The sequence below is a fragment of the Dendropsophus ebraccatus genome, chromosome 8 (genome assembly GCF_027789765.1).
Source record: "Dendropsophus ebraccatus isolate aDenEbr1 chromosome 8, aDenEbr1.pat, whole genome shotgun sequence".
Classification (NCBI taxonomy): domain Eukaryota; kingdom Metazoa; phylum Chordata; class Amphibia; order Anura; family Hylidae; genus Dendropsophus; species Dendropsophus ebraccatus.
In genome coordinates, this window is record NC_091461.1 from 21,717,007 (window position 1) to 21,728,239 (window position 11,233).

Here is an 11,233-nt window from a genome sequence, read left to right on the forward strand (position 1 = left end):
CATGCGCACCAGCAGCCTTTTCATTGGCTGGAGCGCATCACATGGCTTCCAGCTTGCTCAGCCCTGATTGGCTGAGGTTGCTGGAAGCCATGTAATGCGCTCCAGCCAATGAAAAGCCTGCCGGTGCGCAAGCGCACTGGCAGCCTTTTCCATCCCCAGGACCTGGAAGTCAGAGACATCGCTGGACGGCGGCGACGGAGAGGCGGACGGTGGGCGAATGGAGTGGCGATCGTCACCGGAGGGATGGTGAGTATGGTGCCTGTGTGTGTCTTTGTTTTTTGTTTTTTTTTGTGGGGTCCCACGGGAGTTGTCCTTTAACTTAACTTCCTGGGGGGCCAGACGGTCACTTTGTAATTTTTTATGATGAACCAGGTCCCCCCTGCTTTGCTGTAGTAAATGCTTGAGTCTCCCATTGATTTCAATGGGGCTTGTTACTTGAGTCAAGCACTCAAGCATTTTAGTGATCACTCAACACTAAATAAGGCCCATATAGTATGATGCCCAAATACCAGAGCTATAATATTAATTTACATCCCCTCACTTATAGCTGCGTATAGCTCCTCCCTCATTTACTAGTATAGGTAGCTCCCCTAGGCAAAAGTGATATAGAATGTGGTAGAATACAGTGGAGGGGCCCATTGGCCTCTGGGGCCCCTGACACTGGATATCTTTTTCTTACACATCTGTCATAGAAAATAAACCAGGATGTGCAGGTTCTTGTTTAGATGAGCCAGGTGATGTATGCTCAGGAGGAATAATCATGGTAATTCATTTCCTGTCCCATAGTCTTTGGGGACATCTGCTTTGTTACTGCTTGTACAAATGGAGCATTCTTAATAAGCCCCGTCATGTTGTATTGACTGGATAAAATTAACACATGCACAGATGTAGCCCTGCTCAGTTTGTCTGGTGTCGGAGAGTCGAGTTAACTTGGCAGAAGTCGTGCTGTCGCATGTAAATTCCCATTAACTCAGAGACAAAGCACAAATGATATACTGTAGCACCACAGAATAAAATGTCGTAAAAGATGGATTAACCCTGTCAATACATGACATTACTAATCTTGTATGGATCCTGACATATAGACTGTATTATGCTCCAGAGCTGCACTCACAATTCTGCAGGTTTCAGAGTTGAAATTTCTGCCTATGCCTAATTGGTTTAATATCAGGTGATTTTCATTCTGGGATGTTATCAGAAATTAACTGTCCTTTTCATATGAGGTTATAAGCGTACCTCTCATTTCGAAAACTTTTTAAAAAGTTTAACCCTTCAGAGTTATGCTTTTATTGCTGGTATTTGGTCCCCTAAGACCCTCCTCTGTGGTGCACATCTACTTTTCAGTTTTTATATTTCAGGGGGACGATTTACCTTTCAGTTACAGTATAAATTACCTTCAGCAGACAGAAAGGCTCAGCTTGCAACCTGACAGTCCAAGCTCGCTCCTAAATACAGCACATGCAATGCACTGCCCCTACTTCCTGTATTCTGTACTGATCTAGCTGTTATTAGAGACAGATTTCCCTTAACAACATTTAGTGGACAGCAGATTGCAAGGAAGGGAGACACCTAGGGGGAAAATTTTCAGACTGATGTAAAGTAGAATTGTTTTAGTTGCCCCTAGGAACCAATCAGATTCCACCTTTCATTTTTCAAAGAATCTGTGAGGACTGAAAGGTGGAATCTGATTGGTTGCAATCTGAATCTGATTCTGGTGGAATCTGATTTGGTTGCAATTGAGGCAACTAAGACAATTCTATTTTATACCAGTTTGATAAATCTCCTACCTAGTGTCCAAAACTTTAAAGCTGTTTTACCTGGGGTCATTTGTGGTAATTGATGTATGTACAGATTTGTCATGAATCACAAAGGCATTGAGGGAAGCTGTATGAAGTGACAGCGACCATTTAACTTACTTGGGGTGTGTTTGATGACTGGGTTGTTGCCTATTTCCAATGATGACTAGCAGAATTGTGAATGCAGCTCTAGAGTATAACACAGGCTGTAGATGCAAAACAATAAAAGAGTACTTCAACTAATATACAAAGTTACACAACCTTTTTATGTAGATTAATTCTCACTATCATGAAATTCAAGGCTTGAGTGCCTGATATATTCCAGATCTGCCCCCTATATAGTTACGCCTCTGGGTACAGATGTAGCAAAGATACATTTTCATTTTTTACAAAATTATCTAGAGTATAAGGAATTATTAAAGGGGTACCCCAGCAAAACTAAAAATTCAGCTGAAGTACCCCTTTTAATGTCTGTATGGTGGCTGTTGTCACCCTTCATGTCATTATTAACTACAACCATCTCATTTGGGGACACAGCAGTAGTTGTCAGACCAATTTTTCTTATTGGAATAGAGAATTACACGTAATCTGTCCCTTTCCCTTAGTTGGTTCCTCCAATTTTTTTTCCCCTCTGTGTCCCTGGGCATCCTCCTCTTTTGCTACTTTTTGGATTTGTGTATATTTACTGAAAGAACTTATAGGTCACAGGGGTCAGTAGTGCTGACATCACAGCTCTGCAAGCCTTTTGCTCCACCCCCTCCTCTCTGAATCTAGCTCCACCTACTCTACAGGGGAATGCCTGTCTCAGGGGTCAGTGCTGTTCCCTTGCAATGCTGGGATCTTTGGGTCAAATCTAGCTCTAGTTCAGACCTCTTAAGCTAAAATGGGATCAGAAATTCCCACCCCCCAAAAAAAATAAAAATTAAATAAAATAAAGAAAATACAAACCACAGACCATACAGGAAAAGATGCAGTTATATAATATATTCTGACATTGGGGCTGGAAATAGAATGTTTTCTCCAGTGGCGCCTGTGATGTGGGAACAGGGAGAGGTGAGTATATATTAATGGGGCATCCTGAGGCCTAATTTAACTACCAGTCGCACAGCTGACCTCAGCCACTGACCACTGGTCTCATGGGAAATGCTGACTACCTGACTACCTCACAGGATAGGAACTCTGACGTTTCACATTGGAAAAACAGTAGAACTAGACTAGATTTTTTTTTACAACCTGGTAAAACATTTGGTTAAAGGGGTTGTCTGGGATTTTTCAATAAACTAGTATTTTATTGACTGCTCTGGGTTTTGTATGTTTTATATATATTTTCATTTTTTATTTACAACACTTATTGTATTCTCAGGCTCAGTCATATGATCACATGACCAAGGTGTAGAACGCCCTGTCCAAGCAGTGGCAATGCTTACCTCCTAGCAAGGATAAACAGCAACACATAGCACATCGCTACTTACTAAAAAGGAGCAGGGATACTCCTCTACTTGTAGGATAGAAAAAGAAAATACTCCTACTGTCTCTGTGGTCAGGCTCGGAATGGTGTTTTCTTTTGCAGCGTTTTAGTGACTATTTAGTGTTCCAGGCCTGGCCACAGAAAGGACAGGAGTCCCTACACTTCTATGTGAAAAGAGCAGACTAAAAATACTCATCCTCTCCCCGTTCCTGTCTGTGGTAAGACCCAGACTGGAGTTTTCCTCTGTGGCACTCTAGTGACTATATAGTGTTCTGGGCCTGGTCACAGACAGGACAGGAGTCCCTATACTTCTATGTGAGAGATATAGACTGCTTGAGAAAAGCTACTTACATAGCTGGAATGTTGCACTGCTGGTACGGGCCCAGGGGCGTAACTAGAAATGGCTGGGCCCCATAGCAAACTTTTGATTGGGGCCCCCCCCCCCCCCCCCCCCCTCTCGATCGACCACTATGCCATCAACACACTCAGCTCTACACAGGTCCTGTACACCATATAAATTACAGTACAGTTACATCAGGTGACTTACAGGAGACGTCTTCTCTGATCGGAGTTCTTCCCTTTTCATTTTCTTTTCCATCTGTCCTGGGCCGTTATGAGAACTTCTCCGGGCCACGAATCCACAGAATCTGCCAGACAGACATATTAGGCTCCACACTCTGTCACCATCCTCATCTCTACCAACTGCACATCTGTATTGGCCCCTTTACACCCACATTTAGTGGGTAGGCTGACTCTATGTGATCCCATTTTATTAAATGGCCCTCCTCTCTGTCGCCCCTCCTTATAGATAGCTTCCTTATGTTGCCCCCCTCCGCTGTCCCCCTTATAGATGCCCCCCCATGTTGTCTCCTTATAGATGGTCCCCTATGTTGCCCTCCCTATAGATGGCCCCCTCTTCCCCTATATTGTCCCCTTATAGATGGCCCCCTTTCCCCCTTTATTGTCCTCTTATAGATGTTCCCCTCTCCCCCAATGTTGTACGTTTATATCCCCCTCTCCCCCTATGTTGTCCCCCTCTCCCCCTATGTTCTCCCCTTATAGATGGCCTGCTCTCCCCCTATGGTGTCCCCCCCTTATAGATGGCCCTCTCCCCCCCCTTCCTTATAGATGCCCATGCCCCCTTCTCTTCTCCCCTCCCCCTTCCTTATAGATGCCCCCTTCTCCCCCCCCCTTATAGATGCCCCCTTCTCTTCTCCCCCCTTCCTTATAGATGCCCCCTCCTCTTCTCCCCCCTTCCTTATAGATGCCCCCTCCTCTTCTCCCCCCCTTCCTTATAGATGCCCATGCCCCCTTCTCTTCTCCCCTCCCCCCTTCCTTATAGATGCCCCCTCCTCTTCTCCCCCCCCCTTCCTTATAGATGCCCCCTTCTCTCCTCCCCCCTTCCTTATAGATGCCCCCTTCTCCCCCCCCTTATAGATGCCCCCTTCTCATCTCCCCCCTTCCTTATAGATGCCCCCTCCTCTTCTCCCCCCCCCTTCCTTATAGATGCCCATGCCCCCTTCTCTTCTCCCCTCCCCCCTTCCTTATAGATGCCCCCTCCTCTTCTCCCCCCCCCTTCCTTATAGATGCCCCCTTCTCTCCTCCCCCCTTCCTTATAGATGCCCCCTTCTCTCCTCCCCCCTTCCTTATAGATGCCCCCTTCTCCCCCCTTCCTTATAGATGCCCCCTTCTCCCCCCCCTTATAGATGCCCCCTTCTCCCCCCCCCTTATAGATGCCCCCTTCTCTTCTCCCCTCCCCCCTTCCTTATAGATGCCCCCTCCTCTTCTCCCCCCCCTTCCTTATAGATGCCCCCTTCTCCCCCCCCTTATAGATGCCCCCTTCTCTTCTCCCCCCTTCCTTATAGATGCCCCCTCCTCTTCTCCCCCCCTTCCTTATAGATGCCCATGCCCCCTTCTCTTCTCCCCTCCCCCCTTCCTTATAGATGCCCCCTCCTCTTCTCCCCCCCCCTTCCTTATAGATGCCCCCTTCTCTCCTCCCCCCTTCCTTATAGATGCCCCCTTCTCCCCCTTCCTTATAGATGCCCCCTTCTCCCCCCCCTTATAGATGCCCCCTTCTCCCCCCCCTTATAGATGCCCCCTCCTCTTCTCCCCCCTTCCTTATAGATGCTCCCTTCTCTCCTCCCCCCTTCCTTATAGATGCCCCCTTCTCCCCCCCCCCTTATAGATGCCCCCTTCTCCCCCCCCCCTTATAGATGCCCCCTTCTCCCCCCCCCCCCCTTATAGATGCCCCCTTCTCCCCCCCCCCCCTATAGATGCCCCCTTCTCCCCCCCCCCCTTATAGATGCCCCCTTCTCCCCCCCTTATAGATGCCCCCCTTCTCCCCCCCCCCCCCCCCCCGAGAAAAGCAAGTTTAAAAAAAAGAAAAAAACTCACCTAACAACACGCTCCCCCGTCGAGCCTTCTTCCTGTCACCCCGTCTGATGCGCGGCTGCCGTCTGATGACGCGTCCTAGCCCCGGCAGCGCGCGTATCATAGAGTTCTGTGTGGGCCTGTAGCCGCGACTTCCGGCACACGTCTCTGTGCCGGAAGTCGGGGCCGCAGCACAAGCCCACACAGAACTCTATGATACGCGTGCTGCCGGGGCTAGGACGCGGCATCAGACGGCAGCCGCGCATCAGACGGTGGGTGACAGGAGCGCTGTGGACCGGTCCCGTGCTCCTCCTGGCCCAGTGACTCCTTTTCCCCCGCCCACGGACTCCCACCTGTTTCAATGGGATGCCTCACACACCTTTACGTTCCACACCTGTCCACTCAAAGAATTGACATGTGAATTCTTTTAGCGGAGAGGTGGGGAGAGCAGAGGCGTGCAAGGCATCCCATTGAAACAGCAGACGGGAATCCGAGCGGAGTCCGCAGGCAGGGGTTCTGTTTGGAATTTATGCCTGTTTTCCGTAGTGTGAACAGGCCCTGAAAGTGTGAAGATTTCCTTGAAAGTACTGTATCCATATTACTCTTTTTGAATTATTACACATGCCTTGGTCCAATTTGGTAAGACTAGTTTAATTTTGTCATGAGTGGCTGAGACTTTGTATTGTTCGGTGCAGACTAAAAATATTCATCCTCTCCCTGCTCCTGTCCCTAAACCCCATGTGACAGAATCTAATAAACATACTCATCCTTTCCCTGCTCCTTTCTGTGGCCCGACTCAGACTGGCATTTTTCCCTTTAGGACTCTAGTGACTATTTAGTATTCCAGGTCTGGCCATACACAGAAGTCCTTACACCTCTATGTGACAGGATCGAGTAAATGTACTTACCCCCTCCCTACTCCTGTCTGTGACCAGACATAGGATGGTGTTTAGTGTTCTGCGCCAGGCCACAGGTGAGTATTTTTTACAACAAACACCACAACATTGAAAGGATGAGCAGTAAAGAATACAGCATACAGCTGACCACTTAGCAAAACATGAAAAAAATCACAAACAAATCTAAAATTTTTTGTAACTTTTTGGAACAAATCGAATTAATTCTGAATCAAAAAGCTCAACTCTACGCTACAAATCACGTACCTAACGCAAAGTTTTATATCCTACTTTCAAGGATCCTACCTCTATAGGTAATTCCAGCCCTTACTGTTACTACTATTACCTGTAATACTGCAATAATGATAAGACTTCATAGCGGCAGAATTCATTGTATTATTGTTGTAGCCGGGAGTGAGTAGAACTGAAATATTCATGTCATCTTTTGCCTTTTTTTACGCCTTTGCCAGCAATATGTACCAGAATTCAAGTGTCTGGGACTCCTCTATAATACCCTAAATATTTTATCCTCAAAATAAAAATATTTTACAAAAAACATAAATTTTATGAATTCCCATTCCGAAAAACTGAAAATCAACAACTTCATGGAGGTTGTCAGCGTAAGAAGCGGCTGTCTGTTCTGAGTAATATACGAGGCCCATTTTACGGTAGATGTTAGGTTATTACTTTTAAGAAGTTCTGCAATGTCCTCGCCGCTGCTTCCCGTAAAGAGAGGTTTGAAGGAGTTCATGAATACTTCAGTAGCACGCCCGCCATGTAATGCATTCATTCCTCTACACGCTACTGTACATAGATCACATATACTGTAAAAAGGAATATGCCTTTGTATATGCTAAGTGCAGCTTTTGAGGAATGCATTATCTACCTGAATATTACTACCATACATTATTACGTGGAAACAGTGAAGAACAGATGAAGCAGAGCTGGATTTGAAGTGTGCCTATTGTTATGTTATGTATAGAGCATCTTTTGTCATCTTCCAACAGACTGTGGCCTTTGCTACTTGTAGGTTCTATGGAAATGCTCAGAAGCCTCCTAATTCAACAGAGAATGTCTAGGTTAAAATAGTAAATAATAGACTAAAAGAGGGGGAGGAGGGGGATGCAGCTGCAGTATCTTACTTAGTGTTTCAAGGAGAGAGGAGAACATTGTGAAAACACAATGTTCAGTAAGCGCCCTCTACCGGTTATAAGTGAAATCCACTGCGCCATCCTTATCCAATACTTTGGGGACATAGGCAAAGAAAGCAATAGTTTGACACTCTAATTCAGTCCAATAAGTCATTAGTTTATAATCGGGCAGGAGAGCTTCCATTATTTTACTACTATTATTTTACTATGTCAGGCTAACTGGTCTGTAGTTACTTGCATCTTTTCTACTCCCACTCTTATAGATAAGTACAACATTGGCCATTCTTCAATCATCAAGGATCCTGTTAGAATGAATCACTGACTGACTACTTATATTAGTAAGAGATTTGGGCATGGCATTATGTCTTGTCGTGCATGAATGACTGATATTTATTTGTTCTTCATGGGTGTTGCCGAACATTATATAACTTTGTGAGATGTGAATACTAATTTTTAACGATGCCCCATGTGTGTTTTTTCCTACAGTTTTATCCCAACCTTATAAAATATTTTTAAATATTACTTTAAAATAGTTTTCTCAGGCAGGATTACACTGATAAGGGCTTCCCTCCCTGAATATTACTATTTGCACAGGTCACAGAGCATGCCTAGAAACCCTCCCATAGAAGTGAAGGAGGTCCCTCCAGTCTATTTCATCCTATACCTATGTGTAGTAATGTACGAAAAAATAAAATAAAAAAAAATATACAATCAGAATATAAAAACAGGTTAGAAAAAAAAAGAGTGTGTTTCAGTATCTTGGTCTAATCCGCAAAAAAAAAAATATATATATAGGTAACACGTTCCCTTTTAAGGTTTATTTTATTGTTGCTCAACATCAAACAGTTTACATCGGTGGTCACTGGTGTCCACATTCTCTTCCACTGATTGCACGATCTCAGTGTAGCCATCCCCGTCGAGTGAATCCGTCACGGAGCAGATGCTCGGTAAAGCGCGGCTTTATGCTGCAGCTCGGCTTGTACTGATCGCCTGCTGTGTATAAGCACAAGTCCACCGCAGGTTCAGCAGGAAGTCACAGAGAGCAAATTTCCATTACAGCGAGGAAAGGAATATCATTAACTACAGGCTACTAAGTCAATAGAAAGAAACAGAAGATAATCAGGTAATTGACTCTCATATAGTGAGGGAAATGAACCTCAATAAATGGGATCCCGGAGCTCGGCCTTAATTACAGTATACGCATAGTGGCCACTCAAGGCTTTGGCTCCCACCCCCATTTTCTGGATAAAAACCTTGCAATAATTCATTAAAAAAAAAAAAGCATTGTCATCAAATTACCTTTTGTTATTGTTACTTGCAAGTCCTTGAGCTTCTTCTCTCCTCCAGGAACATGGCACCTGGTTCTCTTCACAAACACAGCGGGATAATACCGTTCTTCTTATCCTGAGTTGACATAGCTTGTTAATAGTGAAGAGCTCTCCACACTGGAACTAATCTTCCATTTAGAGTTTGTGAAGTGCGACCTACACAAGTTGCAGGCGGTGAGAATTTCCTGCCGAGTCTCTTGTCTGGCAATTAGGAGGATGCTGTAAACTTGGATGGAAGGGCTGGAGTCCAATCCCAACATTGAAATGGAAGAAAGCCATGCGTCTTCAATCAGTTGTCTTCAATCCAATGATAGATCCGAAATGCTATGCCGCTTCATTATAGGTGTAACACCTGGCTGCATCTATACACGGGTGTTAGAGCAATTTGTTTTGTTCTCTTTAAAATAGCGTATTCAGTAATATCGCTGCGATCTCACCACCAATTGGAACATATGGATTTTGTTTACCGATTTTGTTGCAGACCCATCATCCATCGTTAATTTCCATAAGGAAAAGAACTTTCTCTACAGCGCCACCTACTGGAGGTTGCTTTCCTTATAATCAATTACCAATTCTTAAAGTGAATCATTCAGCTACAATTTAGGTTCCAAATTGCTGACACTGTTAGATTGCTAGTAAGACATAGACACTAGAGATGAGCGAACCGGGTTCGGGTTTGAGTCGATCCGAACCCGAACGTTCAGCATTTGATTAGCGGTGGCTGCTGAACTTGGATAAAGCCCTAAGGCTATGTGGAAATCATGGATATAGTCATTGGCTGTATCCATGTTTTCCAGACAACCTTAGAGCTTTATCCAAGTTCAGCAGCCACCGCTAATCAAATGCCGAACAATAGGGTTCAGATGGACTCGAACCCGAACCCGGTTCACTCATCTCTAATAGAGACACATCATACCTTTCATATATCTGTCCGTGCTTCCAGGACATAGGAAAATATTTTACTCTTTGTTGTCAGGTGTCAAGAGGCGTTCCCAAGCCCCTGAATTGCTGCAAGCCAAAATGATTTCTCATACCCCCTCCCATCCCTGTCTCTGCTTGATTGACAGTCAGCTGGAAGTTGAACCCAAAGTAGGAATAGAGATTGGAGGTGGTAGGAAGAAGCAATCCAACTCTTGCAGCAAATAAGGAGCTTAAAGAAGTCAGGTGCTAGGCCCAAAAAAAATTTGGGCTGGGAGTGGGGGAACATAAAAAAGAAGTCATAGTCCCCTGTCCCGATACCTGCGCAAAGTCGTGTCCTGTTCTTGGACCCTGACTGCTACGTCACCACCCGGATGACGGATGCCTCGCTCAGCCAGTGACTGAGTGGGATAAATCCCACCCATCTGTGGCTGTGAACCCTGGTTGTGACGTATTCGGGAGAATATGACAGCCGGCGGGGTCCGGGAGCTCTGTGATGCAGCGCGGGCTCGTGGTGCGATAAGCATATTGGGGGGGATTTATCAAACATGGTGTAAAGTGAAACTGGCTCTGTTGCCCCTAGCAACCAATCAGATTCTTCCTTTAATTTCTCACAGACTCTTTGGAAAATTTAAGGTGGAATCTGATTGGTTGCTAGGGGCGACTGAGCCAGTTTAACTTTACACCATGTTTGATAAATCTCCCCCATTGGCTTTTTTCCCCGTGTCTGACGTCTCCTTTAAAGGACAACTCCCGTGGGACCCCCCCCCCAAAAAAAACACAGACACACACAGACACCATACTCACCATTCCTCCGGTGACGATCGCCACTCCATTCGCCCGCCGTCCGCCTCACCGTCACCGCCGTCCAGCGATGTCTCTGACTTCCGGGTCCTGGGGATGGAAAAGGCTGGCAGTGCGCTTGCCTTTTCATTGGCTGGAGCACATCACATGGCTTCCAGCAACCTCAGCCAATCAGGGCTGAGCAAGCTGGAAGCCATGTGATGCGCTCCAGCCAATGAAAAGGCTGCTGGTGCGCATGTGCACCAGCAGCTTTTTCCGTCCCATTCACTCTCTATGAAGACGCCGAGGAGGAAGAAGACCCGGACCGCCCCCCGGCTCTGATGTCGTCGTCACCAGATGCCGCCCGGGAGAAGAGGACCGTGACGATCGTAATAGGCAATGTATATATTCTTTAACTTCCGGGCGGGGGGGTCGGGGGTCCGAAAGTGGGGGAAGGGGGCCAGACCGGGTATTTAACCACATTACAAAGTTATATAACTTTGTAATGTGTGTTAAATAAGCTAAA

The 11,233-nt window shown here is 45.9% G+C and overlaps 1 long non-coding RNA gene across 1 annotated transcript; it reads right to left on the bottom strand.

Annotated features, from left to right (window-relative positions):
• Nucleotides 1-8,972: 8,972 nt before the first annotated feature.
• LOC138798453 (uncharacterized) lies at nt 8,973-10,783 on the bottom strand. Its single transcript, XR_011364083.1, has 3 exons — nt 10,732-10,783; nt 9,167-9,368; nt 8,973-9,082 (listed from the first exon to the last, which is right to left on the bottom strand). It is a non-coding gene; the product is annotated as an uncharacterized lncRNA (long non-coding RNA).
• Between the last annotated feature and the right edge of the window lie 450 nt (nt 10,784-11,233).